Raw genomic sequence first — 27,580 nt, forward strand, 5'->3', positions numbered from 1 at the left:
AGCTGGCAGTCCGCCTTCATCAAGCAGGGTAGGGTGCCTGTGAAAGTATAAGCCTCGGTGGGTCATAACAGTTCATGTTCTCCCGTAACGATCTGTGAAAGGAGGGGGCCAATGCTGTTCTAGGTTTCATATTGCACTGACGCAAATCAGTCTTCCTTCGCCCACAAATGCTAGCCGATTATTTGATACGCATATTTTCTGAGAGAAATGCTGGAAACATTCTATCGTAATTTTCGATTGAAGCACTTAATCAGACTGGATGTTTTTCTTGGACCAGAGGCAACTGTTTGGAAGTAGAGAGGCTCAGCAATTCTGGATAAGTTTCCACCATGTCTTTAAACGAGGTAAGAGTGGCTTATTGTTCTATAGTAATTATGTTTGATTTATAAAGCAATTTGTACCTTTGATAATGTACCTGAAACATATTTGTTGTATTGAACCACTGGACAGTCATGCGTGTGAGAAGCTTGTATGAAACACGTCAATACATAAGGGTAATTCATTCATATTTATGTAGGTTTAGCCGTGTGATTACGGCTTTCACCTATCACGCCTTTACGTGGGTCTGTTATCAATATCTTTACAATGTTTCAAGGGTATTCTTCGTGTCGCATTATTGCTTAAAGCGGCGTAAACCAACATTTTTTAATCACAAAGCTGTCGTATTATGAGTTAATAGCATCAATATTGAAGCTGATGAATATGCACACACAATAATACACTAATTCAAATGATGACACCAAGTGCAGTAAAATGTCTTTCATTTCATAAGGTGTAACAACCATACTAAACCGCTTCTGAGATAACGCGGACAGACAGTAAACCCATGCCAATTTTAAGATGACCCCACCCTAGATCACCCAACTTAATCAGTCCTGTATTTCTACCGTTTAACAACGATACAAGATTTTCTCTTCAATTATGCGTGCCATAATCATTTGAACATCATGAATATACATGTTTTGCTCCCTAAGAATGGATAATTCTATAACGTCGGCGTTAAAAACTGTCTTTGGCGCAACAGAAATTCCTGACCACAGAGCAATCTCACACCGTAGAGCTTAAGACTGTTCGCTGTGAATTTATTTGCGACATTTTAGGAACAATATGGATAAATGAAGGGATAAGAAAACATACACTATTATAAGCATATTATTGATTATTATCAAAAGACAAACCTGCTGCCGATAACTACTGGGTTAGCGAAAAAAAGAATCCCGCGAGTCAGTCATTTATATTACCAATTTAAAAATATTTTTCAAATTTCCGCGTCATATGAATCATACTTTGTTATTCATTAAATAAAATGCTTACTAACTGTATTAAAGGGCCGAATTCAATGTGTACCTTGTTATGTTTGATGGTATTCTTGGTAGAAAATCGAAATTATTTATCCTCTCGCATCACTGTTTAATTTCAATGAAAAATAATCATGTCAAATAATCACACATAAGAAATGTGTGAAACTTGTGATATATATATTCGGCCTCAACTCTAGTTCTTAAGTTAAAACATCATTTATGGAATTGATGCTTTCACCTTTTCGCGACCACATGTACGACTACAACGTTATAGTGATTTATACTCATATACTTTTAGCAGATATTTCCTGTGAGTACCTAAAGGCCTTTGGCGCTATTATCTAGAGATTATTTCGCTGTTTCTTTGTGTTTAGTTGTATTGTGTTTCAAGAACCATTAGATGTTGTTATGCTACATGTGTTTGAAAATACATAGGCCTGCACTAAGCCGTACAAAACTGGCGCAGCACATGTGCAGCAATTAGCAAGTGCAAAGCGAGTTTATCCAGGATCCCTTGACGTCTTTTCTTATTCCAGTATGCTATTCAGATAAATCTTGTTGCGTCTTCGTGTGGCCTAATTAGAAAATATTAAATCCGTATGAAAGAATGGACGAATTAATTGTCCATGTGTCTAGCTCTATGTTGTATTCACTGTTGTGCATTTATGTGCTCTTGTGACTCCGTTACGTCTAGTGTTGTGGATGGACATGGAGGTCGTTGTATAACCATTGTATAACAAGAACGAGGTCACAGAACGATACTTTGGATACGTTGTTTAGGTTTCAACATTCATGGACATGTGGAGAACATTTCCAAATTTGACTCATCGATGACAAACATTATGTGCATTTAGACAGTTAGTGTATCTCTCTCTCTTTCGTCTCTTAGGCGGGACAGAAACCTAAGATCGTTGGTTCAGTTCCTGATTCGCAATGATCATGTTTCTAGATTTATCAGCTGCATAGCCATGCCCGGGTTTAAACTGGTAAATGGCCAAGACCTGCTTTCCTCCCACATGAGTGAGTGAGTGATTTGTGTTTAACGCCACTTTTAACAGTATTCCAGTTATATCGCGGCGTGTCAGCTTAATGTTGGAGGAAAGACCGAAGTGCTGCATGTCTGAGACGTTTACCACTTCGGTGAAACCCACGAGCACGGCTATGGTGCTGAAACATAACCGGGGGGAACCGGGTTTCGAAAGCACAATCATAGGTTTCTGGCGTGCCCAAGGGACGCAACTCTGCACAGCGAATCGCGGGGCCTTAGACGACTGGGCCAACCGTGCACGCCATGTAAGTGAAAACTGTTAAAACTGGGTTAAACCACTCCCTCCAACACTTGTTTCCACCACTGCATATACGTTACTGTTGAAACACGTCAAACGCAATACGTTAGACAGAATGCTTTACATGTATTTTATACCACCGACAAATCACAACGGAACTGATGAAATAACACTCAGTGAAGGTGATAATATGATAAATGTTTGTAAAATTAAATTCGGGCGTGTCGATCAATATCTGGTGTGTCCATCATGTTTGGCGATACACGCACGACACCATTATGGCATACTGCTGATTGCCTTTTGTGTTGCCCGCCATTCCCCCTGAAGAGCTACCCCAAGCTGGGCCACGTTGGTGGTCCTGGGTCTCTGGCGTACACTCTCCGCCCGAGAACATCCCACATATGCTCTTCTCGGGACATGTCAGAGACTTGGCGGGCCAGTCCAATGTCCATACCCAATAACCAAATCCGTTAGCCTGTCATGAATGACATTACCGCGGCATTCTCCATACGATCATGATCAAGAATTGTTGCCCTTGGTGGCGTAGTACAAAGTGATTTTAGTAGTAAGAAGATCGTAACTCCCATACCTTAACATAGACTTACGACAGTCGTAGCGCTAAGGTTGTTTTGTACAACAGCACACTGGCAAGCTTCTCGCCACTACGTCGCCAACACCGTTTTCTGTCATAATCGGAGGTACAACCTTGATTCGTATAAAAACATGTTCATGATGGCGTAACGCCATTTGTGCATATCCCATCCCAATTGTTGCCTGGCCCACACCAATCTTTATCGCCTATGGTAAGCCGTTAGTGTAACACCCTTTACAAGACGCCTTGCTTTCGGGGGGGGGGGGGGGGCTGCAGAGAGCCGGTTTTGAACGGTAGATGTTTAAAAGCAACTCCCTCTTATTCAAAAAAAATCTCTGTTGATAACAGTAGCATATCTGAATCTATTGCATAGTGCAGCTAATGTACTGATACGATCTTGTTTAAAGTGACGTTAAAGTGAAGTCACATAGCAACCCCACCTGTTTGACAGTACTTGTCCCACAGTCTGAAAAGTACACTTTGCGATTTGCCAAACTAGGGATATTGACGTCACCCCTCTATCGTACATGTACCAACACTTCGCCATTTTGTCTGTTCATTGATATCTTATTATGAAGTCATTTTTCAGCGTGTGCATAGCGAAATTTCATTGTGATTATATGTTGCGTTCAGATGCAACGCCGCAGTTTTGTAAATGTACACCTCAACGATAACCTACATTCGAATCATTAGATCCCTTAGTTTTTGTAACAATTACTCGACTTTTATATAATACTTTACCTTATGTTATCTTATCTATCAAACTTCACATTGTTTTGACAAGAAAAACATTATGTACTTTTAATGATATCAAATAGTTTAGATAACGATTTTCTCCCAAAGCCCTGCCTTGAACGTAACTCGCCTGATGTGTCTAGAAGTAAAAATACTTTAAATGAACAATGCATTTGGAACTAGCCTAAGGAAATCTAAGGAAAACGTGATTAATGCCGTAAGTTTATCTTTAGAAACAACCCAATCAATTAGAAAATGGATAAATATAGGTAAGGTAATTTACAGTATATAATGCCGACAGAAAAAATCCTTAGGTTCTATCATTTTCTGTTACAGAATACGCTCCGGGGAAAGGAAACGATTTGGAACCGATATGTTGGCCAAAAAGTCAATAATGTGCTGTCTAGTTATTAAAACTATCATCACAATTTAGACAAAATGACAGCGCTCACGTGAAATGGCTTTCGAGACATTGAAATTAACATGTAGTGTCAGTGTCGGAATATATCTGATGGGGTGAACCAGGTCCGTGAACATCCAAACAAATTGTCATCTGTTCGATCCACGTGATACATTGGTTAACAGTGGGTAATCTATATCTGCAGCCCAAATTGTCACCATCTCGACCTTAGGTCGAGGCCATTGTATCAGTGGCGATTACCAGTCCTGTTTGCTACACTCGCGTGTATTTGGGAAGAGGTCCCAAATGTACCTGCCAATCACTGTGTTCGCTATGCTCTTGACAGTTCAAATGAGCTTGTTCTGATTAGAAGCTGTGATATTGATTTGTATTTACGAACATGTTCCGATGTTAACTGGCCCCTGTTCCACTTAATGAATGTTATCTTCTCCTAACCCTGGCCTTCACTTCAAGAAGGAGTTTACTATTTTTCAGCGATGCAATATTTTTGCAGCAACAAGGAGGCATTTGTAGTTGATGCATTCCTTTAATGTTGATGTGGAGTACAATATATATCTGATCAATTGCGCATGGTTGTATGTCAAAAGGATATAAAAGCGCCTTGCCTGAGAAAGATGATAAATCATTTTGTCAACTAAGTGGTTGAAATCATAAATGTCATTGGGAGAGTTAGTTCTTGCGTGTAACAAGCATTTCTTGCCATACTGCAAACATAATGTTGTATAACAAAGGTAAACTTATATGTGATCGATGACTGTTGCCTAGCATGGCCTATAGTATTCACATTGGTCGGAAATCGTTATGAAATGACATCGGTCATGACAAGTTGAATGCTGGTCTAGAGTTGATCGCAATGATTGCCTGGAAATATCAGGAGCTATTTGCAAAAGGCGATCTTCTGCCTTTGACTACATTCATTGTGCACGTGGTATTTTGTTTCAAAAAGAGTATCTGTTCCTGGAAATGCTGGAATAAATACGTTTTTTCCTCACGTTTTACCAAAAAATGTTTCTAAAACTTAACTGGATATTCTGGAAGTTAAATATAATACGATAATGGGTATGACTACATATACCGCTAAATCAATCCACTGAAACATTTTAAAAATGCTGCATATTATTACCACGGTCAATGGATCAGTGTAAATCCAAATTTCATTCTCAACTCCTTGAGGCTTATACAGCGGTTACCCAAGCTGCCATTACGAGTTTAAGATGACAACAAAGTTTCTTCGTTTTGTCTTTCATGTACAGAACTAAGATGTGATGTGTACAGATGTGATGTGACGGTTTGCATGTATGAAGTACAATATATGTTCCATGCTTACGGGTTGTATTAGACCCAAATACATAATCAGGCAGAATATTTCTGCAGGCATCAAGGTGACTACATTAAGATATTCTCTGATGGTGGGCGCATGGTCTCAAAGATGATCCAAGATCAGGAAGACCTCCAACTGCCGCCACGAAGGAATTGTTGAGAAGATACAGGATATGATTTTGGTTATCGACGACTCACACGTTACATTGACAATACAGTAGGCATCTCCCATTAGAGAGTTACGAGGAAATCCTGAGGAAATAACTGGACATGAAAAATGTTTCAGAATGCTTGGTTCCAAGGCATCTGACTCCTGATCATGTCATTTCTCGTGAAGTTCTGATGCAGTCCCAGTTGATTTTGTTCAGCGATTGAGTCTTGTGTCTCAGCCAGAGACTAAACAACAACCGAAGCAGTGGAAACATCTAACGTCTCCTCGTCCAAAGCAGGCCATTGTCTTATCCACCAGCTGGTAATGTTGTGATAGCTTCGGTTTCCCGGGATTCCAAAGGAATCCTACTGGTTGGTTGGTTGGTTTAACGCTGCACCGCTATATGGCGGCGGTCTGTATATAATAGAGTCTGGACCAGTTAATCAAGTGATTAATATCATGAGCATCGATCCACACAATTGGGATCAATGACATTTATCAACCAAGTCAGCGAGCCTGAACACCCGATCGTCGCCTCTTACGACGAGCATAGTCACCTTTTACGGCAAGCATGGGTTGCTGAAGACCTATTCTACCCCGGATCTTCACCATTAATAGTCAATATTATGCTGAAATGTCTCTCACGCATTATACTTCTATATATACTTATATTTCTACTGTGGGGTATTTTTTACACTGCCAGGGGGTAACCTTTTACACCAGTGGGATCCAGAACTCCAGCATCGTTGGGAGTGAGGGGAGTATGTTGAATTATAATAAGCAACCAACTCTGAACAGAACTGTTGATTTCTGATATCTGATTTGTTTTTACTGAAACAAGAATGTCTCTAAGGAATACGTATGTGCCATTTAGTTTGAGGGGAATATCATCTTCAAATTAAATCCAAACTAAATGTGATAGTTTATTAAAGTTATGCAGATATAATGATCTGGAAATTCAGGACAAAACCTGAAGACAGATGCCAAACCAAGATATCTGATCGATAATCTTTCTAGAGCAAAGTAGGCCGTGTTAATTTGATGCACATAAATGTCCTGATACATTGTCTCCGCTCAATAAAAAAATAACTCACTGAGAGGAGATTAATCTCAAACTTATCTGGAGACACCAGAACTCAAATGAGGATTTATACAGCTCTCAATTTAGACAAATCTTAGGTTCCGTTACTGGTTATATTGTGATTCATATCATGTTCCATCGACACTGGGAAAATCAATGAAAAAGGGACGGCATCTAATATTCTGACTTGAGATAACGGTTTGTTTTAAACAGATTAACAGATTTGGAAGCTTCGATGTTAACAGTGTAACCGACTGCAATCATTAATGACTCAAAATGCAAGAAGATGCAAAGCAATCAGAGTGAGGGAGTTCAGTGGTTTTACGGCGCTTTTACCAATATTCCAGTGATATATCTCCTACAGAAATCAAGAATGGGCCAATAAAGGAAATAGAACCTGCGTCTTCGAAAGCTCCAACTACAAGGCTATCCATTGCTCCTTATACTGTCCCCTGGCATACCTAATGTTAGATAGATTATATATATAAACTTTTAGTTTTCATGAGAAGGAATATCTATTACATATTTTACTTTGGGATTCAAAAATTCCTCCATGAACATTGAATGCTTCTAAATGACTAAACATTTAACGATTTTTACATGGTTACGCTGAGGTGGCAGAATTATTGAAGGTGATAAGAAATTTATGCGAACTGCTCACGAATGCTTAGAGTTACTAACACTGCACAACTAAAGTTATGCTTTCTGTATTGTACGGTACATGTGCTCCACCTGGATACCGTGTACGTAGGACTGTATGGCGGGTATCATACGGTGTTTAAGACACGAGTGCCTAGATTCTGGTATTTCCCGAACGTAAAACCAATTTACTCACTGTACTGGTACATGTGGTACTTGTCAATGTTTAGGGCATCAACAGGATGCTTTAAGACGTCGGCGTTATAGTTTCTGCAACACTGTGGATAAGAACAAAATCTCACATTATTACTGCATGGCTTCTACGAGTTCTGGTGATGTTGGTGCGTGATTGCAATCTTTTTCTCTTTGATATCCATGGCTTTTGAGGAAATGTTTATTTTATGGCTTTGTCCAAAATAAAACTCATCCCTCCTGCATTCCCCATAAGCATTAGAAATATGTGTAGCTGATGGATGTGGAATTGCTCCATGATAAGTCTTCCAAAAACTATTCATTTTTTTCTCACCCGTCCCATGCGAAACGAACAGAGAGGTTTCACTGATCTGATCCGAGATATGAGATAACTCGTGTTAAAGGAAGACTGTATCTATAAATCAACAAGAAATCAACATTGTCTACAGGCACTCACGTTGGCAAACTGCCCAAATGAGCTTTGATTTATGTGGGAATCACCTTTGCACGAGGACCAATTGAGACTTTGTGGACATACTCACAGTAATGTAATTTCGGTCGTGTAATATCCCATTTCAGAAGATAAGTGTTCATCGATCATGTTTGCATCCTGCTTACTGGTGATAGTTTTTGTTTTTGTAATCTGTGAATATCTTTGTGCAGCTTGTGTGATTTGTGTGAGTTTTTATTAAGCATTGACTAGTGTGCATTGTTTGGTTTGTAGTGCACGAGTTACACATCAACCGCTACGCCAATGTGTTTGGTAGGAGAATTATCATTTAGATATCCAGTGTCTCATCATTTGTCGTCATCAACAAAATACCACTCTCTGAATGTGTACAGATGTAGGGTTTATTGGGCTGATTTCTGAATTACTTGAAAGAACAATTTCTTGACTTAGCGGTGGTTAAGTTCGTCTAGGGTTAGTGATTGAGTATATTTTTACGCCGTTTTTAGCAATATTCCAGCAACATCACGGCGGGGAACACCAGAGGTGGTCTTCATACAGTGTACCCTAGCAGTTAAATCGAACCCAGGGCTTCGGCATTACGAGCGAAGGCTTTAACCACAATGCTGCCGTTGTACAAAACGATCTCAGCGCTAAGATGATCGTAACAACGGCACCCAGGGTACCCCATCGTCCCTATCTGGGGTTAGTAGTAAATGACTTCGACATTCACCCATGACAGATGCTACTGGCAGGTCAGGAAATGCTCAGACATGTGCTGATATCTGCTGTAATTTTTATGTTTAACAATAATTCGTGACCATACCTTACATATTGTTGGGACTATCATTCTCCTCATGTGACAGATATATGAACCTAAATCCAACTGTGTATTGACGTTTTTATTTCGAAAGTTTCAAATGTTTGTCGTACACAAAGTGGGCGTACCTTTGCACAACATTTAGCCATGTGGATATTCTTCCATCATCTATATTCCCTTCCATCATATCCTTTGGATTTCATGTGAAGGTGTTTTCTTTTATAATGGATGAATTGCAACCTACATGATTTTATTACTAAACGAACAACATATGAATATAGTCATTTTGAGTCATAGTATGTTTGTATCACAACGAAAATGTGCGATGCTGTCTCATGCAATGATCGTGCTTTGGCCTTTACATGGCGTTCTCCCACACCCGTACTAAATTACTGTTTTAATTAAAAGTGGGTTAATGGCGGTGCTTACTGGTAAAGCAGGACATGCTTACCTTTTCGCGAAACATTCATAAAACATTCATCACTAATTTGCTTTTTACGCCCTATGGTATCTGCTTCAGCACATGTTTGACACTGATTATTGTTTTTTGTTGACGATTTGAATTTGGAACATATATATACATTTGTGCATCTGCTCAGGAACCATGAATAGAACTTCATGTTTCATATCATGAAACAATATAAAAACAGAAACCTAAACGTACATATATTAAATATAGCATACACATGATAGGGACTCTCACAAATACGAATGTCAGTGGGGGGTTCTCGGACTGGATTTTCAGCCCTATGCTTGTCGATCTGTCCACTCATGGTCGTGTTGTTTCATGCATCTTGCATCTTGATTTGATTTGTGTCCCGACGGCATGAACCGTTGTGTATTATGCAAACATTCAATTTCCTGGTTCAAACACTACTATAGACAGATTGCCGATATTTTGCTTAAACACAGCTGACTGCAGCGTAAAACAACAGTCACTCATTCACAAATACGAAGGTGATGTGCTTTGAGTCAGATTAACATTCTGTCAAAAGTTTTGGAAGTGATAGGCAGTGACGATTAACGTGATCTCGACTTGGGCTGAGCAGAATATACATCAACCTCTCAAACATATATCAAACGGACAACTATTTACACATGGGCATTATATGTCAGTTTGCATACACGAACATATTCGTGAAAAGATTGGCGCTGATGGAAACTAGATCTTTTTCTTGCCAAAAGTTGGCATAACTTCAGAACGTGGTTAAAACAGTTTTTGCAACGTTCACATACGCAAACTTGTGATTACTTTGCAAACTGTTTGTGTCCTTGCAAGGGCACGCCTGTTTTGTGAATACATGGTATCATCACTTTCTTATCATTGTGATTCATTAACACATACTTTTGATTCAGTCGGACACGTTCAATGGACTTCAGTTTTTACAGGTTTCATCGCTTATATTTACACACTACAGACACCATTGAAAAATGACATTCTAAAGTATCATTTTTGAAATTCTGCTCACCTTGCGGACTTCTAGAAGCGGTGTCCAATATTGAAGACACTACTAATCATATATCGAACCTCTCCGTTGGAAAAAAACTCATATGTGTTACTCAATTATGGGACATTTTGTTTTGAAAACTAACTTTTGCCTCTTCGACATGAACAATCTGACATGTCTGTCAATATGAATTAGTAAAAAATAAACGATTTATGTTTTTAGTAAATGTACTCGGAGAATATAGGTCGTTTGTTATATCGTGACTTAAGTAGGATACAGAGCGAGGGACACAACACGTACTTGTCCGTAGGTGTTCAATGGAAGTAACACGATTACACAGTATCCACATTGGGTTTCAAGGGATCTTAGGGTTTAAAGTAAAGAATCCCCTCTTCCTGTATTCAGAACATATTGGGGATACAAGAGCCAACTTGACACCTTACAGAAATATATTAGCAAGTGAGCAAACTCATAACGTTCATATTATATTTGATCTCAGTATATATTGAGGATTCTTCACTCGTGTGTTTTTTTAAAGAGGCAAATATCAACCGAGTCTTAGTTAATCGCAATGGGTTGATATTTCCTATTTTTCAAAAATACGAGTGATGAAATTTTCTTATCATTTTCGCATTATTGGTTCTCTTTTGAGAAATAAATGCACCAAACTTAACATCAGAAACTTGTAGAAATCTTACGAATATATTGTGCGTAAAATATGACAACCAATTAATTCCTTTTGGGCATATTCATTATATGAGCAAAATGTTCCTCGGATTATTTTTAAAATGTACTTGAACAGTAACGGTAACAAGAATGATTCTGTACCATTTGATTTTTGATTTGACATTTAGCTTTCGAAACAAACCGCGGTCTCACTTGAGGAATTTCTAACGGAGAAGAGGTCACAGTTATTGCATTAGTCGATCCCACTGTCACTTTCGATGACAATCCGGTGTCTTTTGACAGGAACCAGTCTTAGAGGTTTAACGAGATTAATCGTTATGTTTCCATCGTTATGTTTCCATAATCTTTATTATTTGAGAGTGATGACTCTGTTGTCTACTGTCGATTTTGACATTACGCGAGGGACCGCTCTGCTTGACGGGAGTTTCATCAACAAGCGGGGATGTCACAGTGTGGGAGGGAGTGTTTCCAGACATTATGGTGGATATTTGCTTGTGCTGGTCAGGATTGATATGGCAGTAATTGTTCACAGAATGGATGTTTATGTGACAAGTTATCTGCAGAATATTATTGTCATAAACTTTTCCACAAGGTGTTTACCTGCAGAGTGATAAGTGAGTCGTTTCAATGTTTGGAGACGATCGCACATGTTTTTCATGAGAGAGGAATGTTTGTTTTTCCCAATACGATATCGGATAAACCACAGATAGCCTGGTTTAGGCTTGCCTAAAGTGTGTGTGCTGATGTAAAAGATATCGTCATCGAGCGGTCGCGTGGAGGCATACAACTTTTACACCTGCACATGTCAGCGAGAGGAATCAGCAGCATTATACCACATTTTGGTCTTACATTACAACAATCACGAAGAGTCTCACCAGACCTAGGGCGCGTTGCAAGCCACGAATCGCTAAGAGAAAACAAATTCATCGCTCAACCCGTGGTCTGCAACAGTTCGAAGCGCTTGCACATCTTCCAAAATGGCGGCGCGTCTACCGCTTGGTTGCCTTGACGTTTGTTTGTTTGTTGTTTAACACCGCACTCAGCAATCTTCCAGCTATATGACGGCGGTTTGTAAATAATCGAGTATGGACCAGACAATCCAGTGATTGACATCATGAGCATCTATCTACGTAATTGGGATACGATGACATGCATCAACCATGTCAGCGAGCCTGACTATCCGCGTAATGAAGAACGTAATAGAAGAGGCTCGATGACGAGCTGATGAAATTTATGACTACTTTGAAGATGTGGAGAAGACTGAGGATGATGGGCTGTTAGCTACCTTTGCTCATTTTCTCGTTGATCCAGTCAAGAATTCCTTGTTCCGCTGTCAAAGTAAGCCGCCATTTTGGTTTGAGAACGAAGCGACCCCAGTCAGCGATTGTTTCGCTTGCAAGCGGCTGAAAGTTAGCGCACTGTTGTAAGGCGAATCGCTGTACATCGCTTACAAGCGATTGGCGCTTTGCAACGCACCCCTATTCTTTTCTTGTCTGATGGAAAGATCAAGATATTCTTGATCGTCTCCATCACCATGCAAGGTAATAATTGACACCCCTTAGCCCAAAATGGATTGTGTTGTAGAGCCATAGACAGTTAATATTTCTCATTGGATTATTAAACCAAGATCCGTGCTGCCACAGGGACTCGATCTCTTCACCACTAAATCGGATCAGCTATCCTTGATAAAATGTCACGCCCTTCTGAAGAATCAGATAAATTTTCCTCTCCTTTAATACCAACAACGCGTTGGTGTGACGTCGATTAATGTTATTTGCATACTTGTATATGTACTGTATTGATGTACGGTTCTCACAGGAAGTGGTTACATCAAGTCGATGGCTTGCGGTATGTACAAGTTTGCTTTATACAGGTAGATATACACCTACAGGAAGCACTATGTGCCAGGTCAGCACATAATGGTTGTGGTTGTTGTCTTAATGCTCTGGAGTACCTAGCCTAACCCTCGCTCGGCTAAGGGTAAGACCTTCTCTATGATCTTTATCTCTGCGCCAAGGCTAATATAGCCAAGGTCATCTGACATGGCTTAAGTCATAAATGTAAACAACAATCAGTGACATAGTTGCAGAGTTCGTTCGGGATAGCAGACAATCAATGTACAATACAATTGGGATTAACAATTAGGATTAGCCTCTACAAATAATGCCAATTAAGTGATTCAAGACAAAAACATGTCATAGCTACAGGGTAATTAGCCATTGGAATTGTTCATTCAGACAATGGTTGTCCCAAATCGATCATTATGACAAAACCTCCCGTAAATTGTTTGATAGGTATTACTTAGAAGCTGACGGATGACAAGGTAGACACAGTTTTATGGATAACAACTTCTTCAATACTGTAAAAAGCGACGTTTCGGTATAGATCCTTATACCACTGTCAATCAAGGATCTAAACCGGAATGTCGCTATTTACAGTATTAAAGAAGTTGTTATCCATAAAATTGTGTCTACCTTGTAATACCTCCCGTGATCTTGAAAATTCTAGGTATGACCTAGGTACGGCCATACCATCTTTGTTTTAGTGATCGCTTGATGCTGATCTGCAACCCCGTGAGACTGTTTTGTCCACATTTGTCTCCATTTGTTTTTCGAACACTTGCATATAAGTGTGTCCAGTTCATTTGGGGGTATTTCGTTCATTTGGCAAAATTTTAATTTAGACTTTTAGAAAGTTATCAAACGGTTTCAAATCATTCAAAGTTGCCTCGACTGTGTTTCTGTTTTGTCTAACATCACTCCGTCGATCCTGCGATCGGAGACCAATCTACCTTGGGCATCTTTTGGCTTTGTGTTCGTCGTCTGCTTCGCCGTATCCTCAACCTGTAAACTGACAGTGTAATATCCATTTTGCAACAATGAGATCATTGCAGCATTGTTTGTAAACACCTGCTCACGTTCCACTTCCGGTTATCTAATTTGCATATCTAGTTTGCAGACGTATGTCATTGGGATGAGACATACATGTTTTCTATAGCATACATTTATGTCATGTTTTAGGTAAATGTTAAATACTGACCACAACTGAGTCGGGGAGAGGACATGGTACATTCACTATCATGTCTTTTTTCTCAATCGCAAAGAATTGATGACTTACATAAGCAAAATACTGAGAATAATTAATACTTCAAAATAGAGGCTCAAGACGTCTAACCTATGCTCAAGAGTGAATGATTGAGTCTAAAGGGCCTCTAAAGTCGCGTTGACAATTTTCAATCAAACAATTGTAATATCAGATCTGAGTTAAATACTAATATTAAAATCGAAGCAAAACGTTCAAGGTATGAGGGAGATTTCTTCAAGTCACGTCGCCCTCAGAAATATTCCAACTATACGACAGCGGTCTGTAAATAATCGAGTCAGTCCAGACAATCAAGTGATTGACACCATGAGCATCGATCCACGTTATTGGGATACAATGACATGCATCAACGAAGTCCGTGAGCCTGACCTCTCGATCCCGTGAGTCGCCTCTTACAAGCATTGGTTGACTTTTTCTCTACCCAGACCTTCACAAGTCTTGTTATATGCATCGATGGCGAGGTTGTCAATAGATCGATGTATTTAGAACCCAAGTGATTTTTTATCCTTCCTGACTTACGCGTGCTTTTATTGTCAATGGTGACATTTCTTCAAAGCTCTTCCTCACTGAAATATTGAAAATGGAATTATTATCCCAACTCATTCATTCATCCAAGCGATTTATATTTCAACCGATACAACCCCAGATTTGGTAGATACGTGGTGTATCACTTCTTGGAGACTTGAAAAGGTGTGTATCTAGGGAATTCCACTATCAAATCTATTCCCCAGGTACTTAACGCGTATATATTTGGAAATGTTCAGAATATAAACACAATTTTAAACATTTCATGAACCAATACAGGTCTTATGGCTTACAACGCGTAGGTACGTTGGGGATGATGTAGGTGTGTAGTGAAATCCTAGCCTCGTTCATGTATTTAGATACAAAACGTGTTCAGATGACACGCAATCACAAGGAAAAATAAATGCAGCTGAAACATACGATTCATTTCGTTGAAGACGAAGACGTGTATTACATATCTATCGATTTTCTCTGCAACCTTTCGTTTTAAACATCGTGAACGTCGACGTGTCTGTCATTGTACATACATACATACATGTAGCTACACAACTACTGCGCATTAAGATACAGATATTCATTTTATTTTGTCACGACTTTGATATTTACCTAGACAAAATTCACCTACTCGTTTAGCTCGAATATACAAAGGTATAAGAAAACATTGAACCTATAAGTTAATTTATAAATAACTGTCTGAAATGTAAAAATCGTTAAGAAATAATTTAGAAAACAACAGAATATTTGCAAGTTAAGATCTATCTTAGGACAAACCAGTTCATGGTTACAATTATCCAATCAAAAATGATCTCTAGAGCTCTAAGAGCTTTATTTTCGGGTAGGAAGCGTGTGATACACTCCAGTGACTTGATTAATATTGATTTAGAACAAAGTTTTGCATGTTGTGATATTGCGGACACGTATTTGTGTATTCAAACTCTGACCAAGGGTGTACATGTGTGTAACCCTCGCGTATGCTGTACCAGAGTGACTGTGGTTTTAATCTCTCCGGTTTTATCCATATTCTAGCATTATCACGGCGTTGACACCAGAAATGGGCTTCACCAGTTATAACCATGTAGGGAATCGAAAGCGGGACTTCGGCGTGACGAACGAAAGAACGCTATAACCACAAGGCTACCTCAACCCATTCACACAAGTTGAACAATCGGATCTCACTCTTTGTAGTTTGTAGACGGTCAAGCAACGTTGACCCAGGTTGTCCAAAACTCTGGCTAAATTGTCGAGGAACCAAGACACTTCTTAGTCTCTGAATGTGGTTTCTTTTTGCGCACACCTTGATCGAGTCCTTCCAAAGAACGTTATTTAGTGAAGAAATCAAGAATTCTGGTTGGTCATGACATATTGATCGTAGGAGGTCAAGTTACTGTGTAGCTGTTGCCTGGCCTTTGATGATGGAACATCGCGTAGCTTCCACCATAAGACCTCAAGAGCATAGGTTTTGTGCAACAGTTAAAATAAATTCCCCACCACACTAAGACATCGCCTTCAAAACGATCAACGAGTTCGCAGTGTAACGCCCAATCCTGCGCCTATAGATTCCAGCACGTTCATATCATCCTTTCTCCGCACAACGTGACTCATCGAAGTCCTCTAACGTGTCTGAGACCACACTCGACAGAAATATGGTCGAGGTTTCCATAATCAAATCTCCTATGATATGTAACGAAAACTATGAAAGCGACAGTCCGAAATGCACAGCAACTACCGCTCATGAATCAATGTAAAAATCACAGTGACGACACCTAGTGTTTGAGCATATTTTTCTGAAACCGAAACATCCATTGAAAACTCCAGAAACTACTACAGGAAAGAACCCGTTGCCATGCTAACCGTCAGTACGGTGGCATTGCGCTGATCCCCCAAACCCCTTCACACCATAGACATAACACGGTAGAATATGTTTCAATACTTTACGCTTGCCAGTTAAGCCGATTGTGTATGTCACCCGACACAGACCGCATGTGTACTTGTTTATGTTGTCCTTCGTCGTCCAGAACGGATGAGTTAGAGGTCGTGAATTAAATGGAAAATAACTGACTGAGGCTTGAAACAACATTCTGTCACTCACAGTTAAGCAGTGTCCGTCTGGTCCTGATCCTGACCCTGCTTCACACGTGACCAGGGTCATCACAAGGTGTCCACAGATGACCGCTGCTCACTCTGGACGCAACCTTCGAAGCCCCTCGGAAATTCCCGACTTTTTCTTCTGAGCGACCGACCATTTGATATTCGGGGTTGGGAGGGTAGTAGGGTTAATGGATGAGAATAATTTGTCTTCACGTTTTTCCCCAAAATATATTGTTCGCTGGGGATTCTGGGTGTCCTGACAAAAATGTGTTGTAACAAAAACAGTGTCCGAGATCGGCTTCTGCTTTCAGACACGAATGTATGTGTTTTGAAGAAGTGGCAGAAAAGGTATACTATCTCTTACAAAAATCCCAATACTGCTTACTGTAGCGTTAAAAACGAGCGGACAGAAGAAACGCCACCAACCAAATAATGGTCGTCAGTTTTCAACAAATTTGCCAAACAGCACGGAAACACATATCTGGAATGCAACTTACCCATTCCCTGCGCACGTGCTTCACGACATTTGCGAAAAAAGTTAATTTAAACAATAAATAAATGTAAAATGTGCACAAAGTTACCCGTACGAAAATCTAGTATAAACATGAGCAGGATTGTGCGCTCTCATCACATGAAACCGTTTAAAACAACGAGCATGCCTCGATTAACCGCAGAGCAGAGGGAGAGAGCCACGGGCATGTTGCAAATGGGAGCGACGCAGGAGCATGTTGCCAGGATCATGGGCTGCTTCAAGTGCACCATCGCCAGACTTGTCACACGTCACAGGCAAACTGGCAGTACTGCAGACAGGCCGAGGAGTGGAAGACCCAAGGTCACGACCCCACAGGAAGACCGGTATTTAGGGTGCTGCACCTAAAGTCCAGATTTCTAACTGTGACGTCATCATCCGCAAACAGCCTTGGACATCCAGTCAGTAGAAGGGTCGTTGCTAGACACCGACGACACAGACTGAAATGGCCAGGACTGTACAGCAGTGGCAGCAGGGAAATTGGCGAAGAGTGTTCTTCAGTGACGAGAGTAGGTGGAAGCTCTTCAAGTCTGATGGACGGGTTCGAATCTACCAACGACGTGGTGAACGGACGGCACGTTCTTGCGTCCAAGAAGTGGAGCCTTATAGAGGTTTTAATGTCATGGTCTGGGTGGCATCTGTGGGGACAGATATTGTCATCATCGACGAAAATCTCACTGCACATCGTTACATTGATGAGGTTTTGTGGCCTGTGGTACTGCCTACGGACGCTGTTTCAGCAGGTCAACGAATATTGCTGAGTGCGATGTTAAACAACAAACAAAAAAATCACAGAATATCAAAAATAAAATAGCATGCCTGTCTGAATTTCACATAGCTTAATTTAAAGTAAATATCTTTCTGATCAGGTGTTCGCTTGTCACGCCGAAGACCCGGGTTCGAATCCCGATATGGGTACAATTTGTAAAGCCCATGTTTGGTGTCCACCGCCGTGATATTGCTGGAATATTGCTAAAATCGGTGTAAAATCAAAACTCACCCACTTTCTGATCAATCCTAAACACAACATGTTTTATTTAGTTACTCAGATGGACGCTTTGGTATTGGGTCGATTGACAGGAACGGAGTTGCTCCCCAAGGTTTGTAAGGGTCATTAGCGGTTCAGTCGTGGCTGTATATATCCGTCCAGATAAAAAATAGACACAGGAACCTGTATGTGGTTTGCAGTGAACCACAAAATGCCATCTTGTAGGAAGACGTATGTTAAATGAGGCGTCATGACAAGGTGAGGCCTAGGAATTTCCCAACCAGTTAAGCCGGCAGGGGAAGAATTTGAAATGAACATTCTGTTCGTGATAACTACATGGATCATATTGGATCATTTAGTTCAGATAGAATACACGAACAGATAACGATTTTCCAAAGTTGCATGCGTAAGGTTTAGGTCTTATATCTGCGCAAATTTCAAAACATTCATTTGTCAAAAAAAACATTCTACCGAGACAAGTGTTTGGGTGACTGTTGTGTTATGCCGTAGTCAACAGTATTCCGGCTATATCACAGCGGCCTGAAAATGAATTGACGCCGGACCAGGCAAACCAGTAACGGAATGAATCGGCAAGAACCCACACCTCATAAGAGTATATTGACAGGCAAGAAACCAAATCACTGAATCTGACCATCTGATCCACATCTTAGTAGGATGAGGGACTGGGACCTATTCGGACCCGAAATACACAGGGGTGAAAAAAAGAAAAGAAAACTGAATTCATTACACATCCAGAATATCCCCATTGATTTAGTTGACGTCCACTAGAACAGCACACTGCATTTATATAGTGTTCTTTGTCCTTAAAGTAAGACGATTCGGTGTCCATTTTCGGTCTACGTCTAGTCGTTGTACAAACTGAGACTGTCTGTGCGTAGTTTTTTGTTGTTGTTAAACACTACACAGCAATATTCCAGGTATATGACGACGGTCTGCAAATACTCGAATCTGGACCAGATACTCCAGCGATTGACGTGAGACGATTCGGTGTCCATTTTCGGTCTACGTCTAGTCGTTGTACAAACTGAGACTGTCTGTGCGTAGTTTTTTGTTGTTGTTAAACACTACACAGCAATATTCCAGGTATATGACGACGGTCTGCAAATACTCGAATCTGGACCAGATACTCCAGCGATTGACGTGATAAGCATCGATCTACGCAATTTGGATACACAGTGAGCGATTCAGACCACCCTATCCCGTTAGTCGCATCTTACGACAAGCATGGGCTGCTGAAAAGTTTCGCGGGTGTCGATGTATCTACATGAATTTCCATGTTTGAGATGTTTAAAGCACTGATATTACTAAACAGATCCTAACGAAACATTCCGAATTCATTTGGCAAATTGATTTATGTGTTGGTCTTGATTAAAAGCTGTTCAAGTGACGTCATATATAATGAATCTTACTCGAATCCTTCAGTTTGATTCTATTCGATTCAATTCCTTTCAACTAAATGCAAATATACCTTTTGCGCTCGCACGAATACAGAAAATGTCAATTTTCGATTCAATAGTGGCCCAAACCGTAACGTTATAAAGATCACGACCGCTGAATGATGGCGCCGATTGCAGTATAACCACAGTTGAACGTCGATCAGGCCATCGCGACAACTTCAGCAAACTATACAGCTATTTAACCCCTATAATGTTAAAACGAAAGTGGGAAACAGAAAGGTCCATCCTCCCGCAGTGCTTTTTCATGTCATCCAAAATCGAAATATTCTGTTCAAACTACGAATCTAAATGTTATTTACAAAATCAACAAGATTTTCCACCTTGTATTAGCAGATCATATGATAAGGAATATATTCATAAGTGCTGGGAGTCTACACAGGGGAGATTGGTTAGGTGTGAAAGATGACGGCAGTGCCAGCCAATGAGTAGGGCTCCACACTGGAGTCAAGTCCATTGATCGCGAGCGAGAAGAATGAAGCACGCATCTGCCTATGTTGTCGGTTTGTGTAGATGTTGTGCCGATCATCTCACTTCGACAGACGCAGCTAACGTGCTGTGGGATATAGGAGCTTTCTCAGAGGATACAGAATCCTGTAAGTGTTTCAGTCTTCTTGTTATTTCTTTTAACATTGGAACAATGGATTAAGCTCAGTTGATTTTCCACTTCATCTTTTACAATACTTCTTTGTAATTAAGTTTCTAAAATGTTGGAAGAATTTCTGTGGATGTTTTAATTTGTGAGTCATAATTTTTATTTCTGTGTGACTTACAGATGCGTGTTGTACATACATGTGAAACACACACAAATAATGTTCGACGATTTCATGGCGCTGCTAACCTTAATGATGATTGGGTGCAGCTTGCGAATTTCTAGAAGTATGCTTATATATTATGCATGTTTCCTTTGAATGAAAAAAGTGTTCAGCATACTTGTACAACAATCTGGTTATGCGTTTTTTTGTCAGTGACACCTTCTATTACATATCTACAATGTTTTTCGTCCTGACACCATCATCAGGGGTTAGGAGGTACGTGTACATTGTTATAAGCATTACGTTACACTATCATGAAGTCGTCATCCATGAAGATTTACATGCCCAATACGTCATTTCTGTATCGCCCTTCGATACCATCAGCATGATGGACAGCGCGTCCTTTTCCCCCGTAATGCCCTTGTGTGACAGTCTGACAAGAATTGAGGTGATATAAATTGTATTAGTTCTTGCCCCAAAATTGATCGGCTCCATCATAATTCTTAATGTCACTGATGTGATGGAAATGTTTATCCTGTACGTTATCACAAGCGTCTGTTCATATGTGATGTCATGGAACTTATTTTATTTCTGTTCGAAAGATTATTTGGTTCCTACTACATCATTTGTCCTGGAAATGAGTAATCAACACAATTGATATGCTGCAAAAAGTTACTTACTACCTAGCTGACGTTAATTTCAACGAGGAAACGACTTACGTTGCAATTAGTTCAGGCTGAACGTACATGTTCGGATGAGTAAAATCTTCAAGTCTTCTTGGATGATCGTCCATACGCTGAGACACGCATGGCTGTTTCTGGGATTTTATTTTATTTTACCATTTCATAAAGATGAATACGTGTTGATGCATAGAATGCTTGTTATGTAACTTGGCGTAACATAATGATATGTATCAGGTCACGCTAATACGTATCATATATGTCACTATATTCAAAGAAACTTTGCCTTATCAATCACTCCTTTAATAACAATGGTAATGAGTAAAGTAAAACATCTCTCGTACCTAACGTTGCAACGTTGCAAATTCCACAATTTAAAGTTTGATGTCACTGTTCCCGTTTCTTCACACATCTTTTTTGTGCAATGCTAAGTTAGCACTGTAGAACTTTGCACTCTTGTAAAAAAGACTGTAATCGTTATGGCAATTGTAAACTTACAAATAACCTTTTTCCATGTGATTGTTCTCTGATAGTGGAGGTTGGTAGCCAAGTGGTTAAAGCGTACGCTCGTCATGACAATCTACTCCCTAACATTGGTACAAGTGTGAGGCCCATTTCTCATGTCCTTCGTCGTGTTATTGCTGGAATATTTGCTTAAATCGACGTAAAAGCCAAGTCAATCACTCATTCTCTAAAGAGTCGTCGAGGATCCGCTGGCTGCGTGTTCAAATAACAGATTCACTGCGATTAAGTTGTCACCTTCACTAGGTGGTTAATATACTACCCTACCGCGCATTGCTCACCTGGGTACATAATATATGCGCTTGTTTGTAGCATAGACAGATTATATATCCTAGTTTATACAGAGTTTCTAAATAATAAGTGTAATGAAGACAAGAAGGCATGGAAACGTGCATAATTACAATTTGAATGTGCAATAAATATTGTCATTCCATAATCTAAGTGTTTCTTTTTGAGTGAGTAAAAAGTAATAAAATGCTTTTATGTTTTTCTCTTAAACCTGTAAAGCATAGATTTTGTTACTATAATTACTGCATTGAGTGAATTGTTATTCTTCCATAACATTCAAACAGTATGTGTTCATTACTAAAGTTTACTCTGCCTTCTGTGTAGTTTCCAAGCCAATGTGAAAGTATCTTCCATATGCCATCACAGTGACAATTACATAATATATGAGTAATTGTTTCAGATGGTTCATTTCATAATGAACAACTTTTAAATAAATAACATTTAGTAGTTAAAATAGTATGCATAACATAAAGTGTGTGTGTGTGTGTGTGTGTGTGTGTGTGTGTGTGTGTGTGTGTGTGTGTGTGTGTGTTGATATTGTAGTGCTAGCCCACTGAGACACAATGTCGCAGCTCAACATTAATACCCCACTGGTCATAATGATGCCGAGCCGACCATAGCGTATTTTAGTATGACGCGACCGGGCATAGAAACCCGACCTTTAGCTCTCCGGGCAGACAGGTAGATACATAGATAGATACATACATAGATAGATACTCAGTTAGATATTTAAACTGTGAGTTTATTCATTATATTAATCATTTTACTGTTGAGCTCTTTCAGCTCCAATGGGCGTCTTTAGGCTATGCATAACGATGAAGTAACAGTATATTTCATTGTTTCGTATGGTGAAGTAACAGCACAAAGTGGCAAGGATGGTTCAGTCACCTGAGGCGCTGCAATTCGCCGCTCCGAGCTACGTATCGTGGCCGTGCCAGAATCCAATCATCGTGGGCTCCATTCGCCCTGAATATGATTCTAGCTTTTCAACACCTAGCCCGTGCTCATAGGTTTTACCAATGAAGCACCCAAGGTCTGTGACACTTCACCTCTGGCTTACCCCATATGAAGCTGACATACGCTTATATAACTACAATCTCAACACACCATCAGCAGCTTTGTAAATGATTCCTTCATCCTGTGACATAAAACCAAAACCAAAACAAGTAATATGTGAAAATATATGTATTAGCGTTATTCGCTATCACGACAAACCCGGTGGAAATTATCAAAGTGCTGTCATGGCAAGTCTGTCTTATCCTATCCTGATAAGGATTTTCATTTTGCGTGAGCTTTTCCCTGTGGACCTATATATTACTTCATCGTATGTTTTGCATTAGACGCATTGTTCGTTTCAGTCTTCAGGAGAGGAGACACTGTTCGTGCAATTTGTTCGAAGCCGATATACACAAACAAACTATTCTGGTATATGTGTAAACCCATCTCCTTGCCGCCTTGCCATACCGAAGCACTCGAGACACGTGAGGGACCAGAGATCATACGATAGCACTGTTATCATCACAACAAAGGACTAACCTGACTCTGTTTCGCTAGTTACAAGAGATTATGAGGTCGAACTTGTCGGACTCATGCAAAATATTGATGTTTAAGTCACGCAACGAGCTGCATCTTTCACGTCACACGTCATTCCCAGATAAATCACATGGATCATCTTATCTAGGGGTAGCATATCTTGCAAATAAACGATATATTACGAAAAGGATGACTAATGGCGGTTGGTACGTTATCAAAGCTTTTAATGCATTTTTACTCATTAAAGGACGACACGAACTAAATGTTTATAGAAAGCTGTTACAGGTTGTTGATTTCTTTTAAAAGGAGGAGATAGCTGGGGTTTTATCCTACTTTAAAACACTCCGAGGGGATTCATCTTTCCCTTGTTGCGGTTGTTCCTGGAGCAGATCGATGGCACAGGATTTCAAATGTTCTCACAGCAGGTATCTCTCCCTCTTTTTTGACAACGGGGAGACTCAGAAAAGAAATATATCGCTGTGTCATTTCCTGTTCCTCCTGGTTCGCACACTCGGTCCTGATCGTGCTCCTGGTGGTCTGTCATCGACAGACAATTCGAAACAAGCGATCTCAGTTGGAATAATAGGCTACTTCGTGGACGCATTTACTCACAGTGGGTGGATGTGGTTTAAGTGGAATTTGGGCTATATTTGACGTCATGCGCTCAGGTTATTTTTTTAGGTTTTGTTATTTATTAAAACCATCATGAGGTTCAGCTAGGACTTCTGTAAGTGCATTAACGTGCCCCCATAGACTCTTCACAACTATAAATTATTCAAGGAGTGTTACCACAGTTCCACAACAACGTATTGGGCATGTAGTCTGTAATTCTGATCCAAATGTAGTTACTGTCTAGAGTCTATGACCACTTTTTTTTGGTCAAACTTAACAATAAAAAAGTCATGGCGTCCGACTGTGGTGCATGTGTTGTCCCGTTGTTATAGCGTAAAACTGATAGACAGTTTTGAACATGTACATGTATATGCCACACATTCTGTTAACCTTCACATTCCTGTAATATAGATATGAATTGAATGTTACAGTTTCGTAAGCAAAAAGTATCTGTTATGATTACCCTAGAAGTGTTTCTGTGTGAATTAATAGGTGTACAACAGCTGTAGTTGGGTTTGTATTACGTCCATACACTCTTTACTCTTTTGAGGTTGAGCTAATTCGTTATTTGCTTAGAAGCGGTAGGTAACTCCAACCGAGCTCGGATGCTTTTGCTAACATCTGGCATTACTTATATATACCTGGTGCTACTATTTCATGATGTGTTCTGCATTCTTGTTGGCTTTGTGTATGATGTATACGAGTGCTTAAACTCTTCTTGTTTATGTCAAAAAATATATGTACTTATTATTCAAATTCCTTTTTGTAAGTACAAATAATTCCAATATGGGAACTTTTTATCCTATCACTTGCGACCCAGGCATAATTTTTATTCTTAGCTCTAGAATATACAGATGACGCAATAGAAATTGAGATATGAACCATCCTTCATCGGGAGAATTTCAGTATATTTTCAAAACGTGATGCATTCGATACCGTTTAGGTTGTGAAATACAGATTGTGTTTTATGTGTACAGGCGACGTTCACGTCGACGTCGGGCAGCGTTGTCGTTAACAAATAATTGTTATTAAATAGAGCGCAGTTTTCTTTGAGAGGCATTTAGATGTTGGACTACTAAGTAAGAATAAGATATACGGATGAACAAGTTCTTTATCACAATAAGGAGCGACGTTTCCGTGTAGGTTCTAACACCGTTATCAAGCTAGTGATCTCATCCTTTCAAAGCGCACTCTGTTGTCCTATTGTTGTTAACAAAGATCTTATATAGATTATTTTATATACCTTTACTACTATGGTAGGGGGCACAGGTGGTCCAGTGGTCTTAGGCGCCGCAATTCGATGCACAGAGTTGCGTCCCTTAGGAACGCTGAAACCTATGATCGTGGATTCGCATCACAGATTATGTGTATGTTTGTCAGAAACATACACCTGCTAGTTGGTTTCACCAAAAAGATACACGTTTACAATGTGCACTTCGTGTTTTCCTCCAGCATCAAGCTGACACTGAAATTATGCCCCAAATCGGAATTAACCCAAACTCACTCCTTCACTTACTACTGTCATTGTTTTGGTCGGCATCTGGTGGTCAGGATCGCTGACTTGGTTGATGCATTATCATCGCATCCCATCTGGGTGGATCTACGCTCATGATGTCAATCACTGGATTGTCTGGGCCAGACTCGATTATTTACACACCGCCGTCATATAGGTGGAGTATTACAAACAAACATGGTTTTGGGACACAAGTTCGAAAAAGGTTAACCGTAGGTGGCTGGTGGACTAACATCTAGTCTCCGAAATGAATATATTTTACAGATAAAACAGTTGTTTAATTAAAGTTATGAAAGATAATAAAAAGAACCCCAGAGACTATCTTTATTTAATCGAGACTCGCCAAATATTACAGACTTATATAGGCTGATATATTTGTTCCTGGGTCAGTATGACAGACAAGAGGCTTGGTAGCCTTTGCAACTATCAATTCCAATCTAAAAATGCAACCACTTTCACACAAATTCATTGTAGTTATTTCCTTTGATACGACATGATCATATGGCAGCGGATTATATTTGATTAATAAACGCATATCTATCTTACCCGTAGCGCTAACCATACATATTAATATTTCTTGTGATCAAACGAAAATATTTGTTCTTTGCGAACACCTGGTATCATCACTTTTTGAGAATGATTCATAAACGCATGCTATATGATAAAGTCGGAATAGTACAAAGGACATCGCCTTTTGCTGAGATTCTATAGATTATGGAAATGTTTATTTTTCGTTTTTATTTCAATTATTCCAACGACCCTTGGATGTAACGTAATGTAACGTCATCTTGTCAATGTCAATGACATTGTATTAGAAGGATAAATAACTATAACGATGTATAATTGTCCTAACGAAATGCATGTACACTTACATGGAGTAATATGTTACTGCCTCTTAAAAATACTTGTAAAAGAAATAGGCTATTTGCAATTGAACATGCCAAACAGTTAAGTAAACGTTACGCCAACAACTAACAACAGCGAGCACGCCATGAACGAAATGTATGTCAGTGTTTCCCCCTCATGATGGTTTGGGGGCATCCATTATAATTTCATTACTGGGAAATAACGAAGTTGATTACATGTAAGTTGTGTCTAAATAGCATGTCGTTCCATTTAAGTATGGGAAACCAGCTCATGTGTTAGTAGTTACTTGGTAAGCCCCGTGGGTACACCGTGTTAGCGTTAGACCCCAACATTTTTTGCTTGTTGGACGAAGGGACTCATTAAACCAAGTGGTCAGGCTTGGTGACTTGGTTGATAACGTGTTTACGTACTCGATAGTGCGGATTGTTGCTCATTGCATCAATCCTTGGTTTGCCTTGTCCATACTGTTTTTTTACAGGCCGCCGTCATATACTGGAATATTAAGGAGTGTGGCATTAAACAACGAAGAAACATGATAAATTTTAATATCAAAAATGAAATAATAGGCAAGGCCAGAATAGATACAGTATGCATTTATGATTTAAACCATACAATTATGATAAGATAATGTCACATTTCACAGTCTTTACTTATATAATTATCTACTATAACGTTCAGCAGAAAAGGGCTTATGAATACATATCCTGAAGTTTACTTAATAATATCCCTTTACACACAAAATACGTCCAAGAAATAATGTGTTATTTCAAATGACTTGTCCTTCCTATTACTGTAAGATAATAATATGTTTTACGTAAAGATCGCCTATGACCATATCCCACTTACGCTCCAGACAAGTCCATGGAAACGCCGAAGCGTCCGTACAGTAGCTTTCCTTGCAAAGAAAAAATATGGATATCTCTATTGGTGATTTGAACAATGAGCAAAATTAGATTTAATGAGCGTAACGCAACCTTTCTCA

The 27,580-nt window shown here is 39.6% G+C and overlaps 1 protein-coding gene across 3 annotated transcripts in view; it reads left to right on the forward strand.

Annotated features, from left to right (window-relative positions):
• Window positions 1-278: 278 nt before the first annotated feature.
• Window positions 279-27,580, forward strand: part of LOC139469319 (neuropeptide FF receptor 2-like) — an 87,750-nt gene continuing 60,448 nt past the window's right edge. For 2 of the 3 annotated variants that reach the window (XM_071251455.1, XM_071251458.1), the window contains exon 1: window positions 20,317-20,424. The gene's annotated coding sequence lies outside the window, so the exon portion shown is untranslated. Of the gene's footprint in view, window positions 345-20,316; window positions 20,425-27,580 lie in introns of those variants that run through there. The other variant, XM_071251457.1, reaches the window with a different exon arrangement.

The sequence above is a fragment of the Haliotis cracherodii genome, unplaced genomic scaffold (assembly GCF_022045235.1).
Source record: "Haliotis cracherodii isolate W230 unplaced genomic scaffold, xgHalCrac1.p SCAF_2, whole genome shotgun sequence".
Taxonomy (NCBI): Eukaryota; Metazoa; Mollusca; class Gastropoda; order Lepetellida; family Haliotidae; genus Haliotis; species Haliotis cracherodii.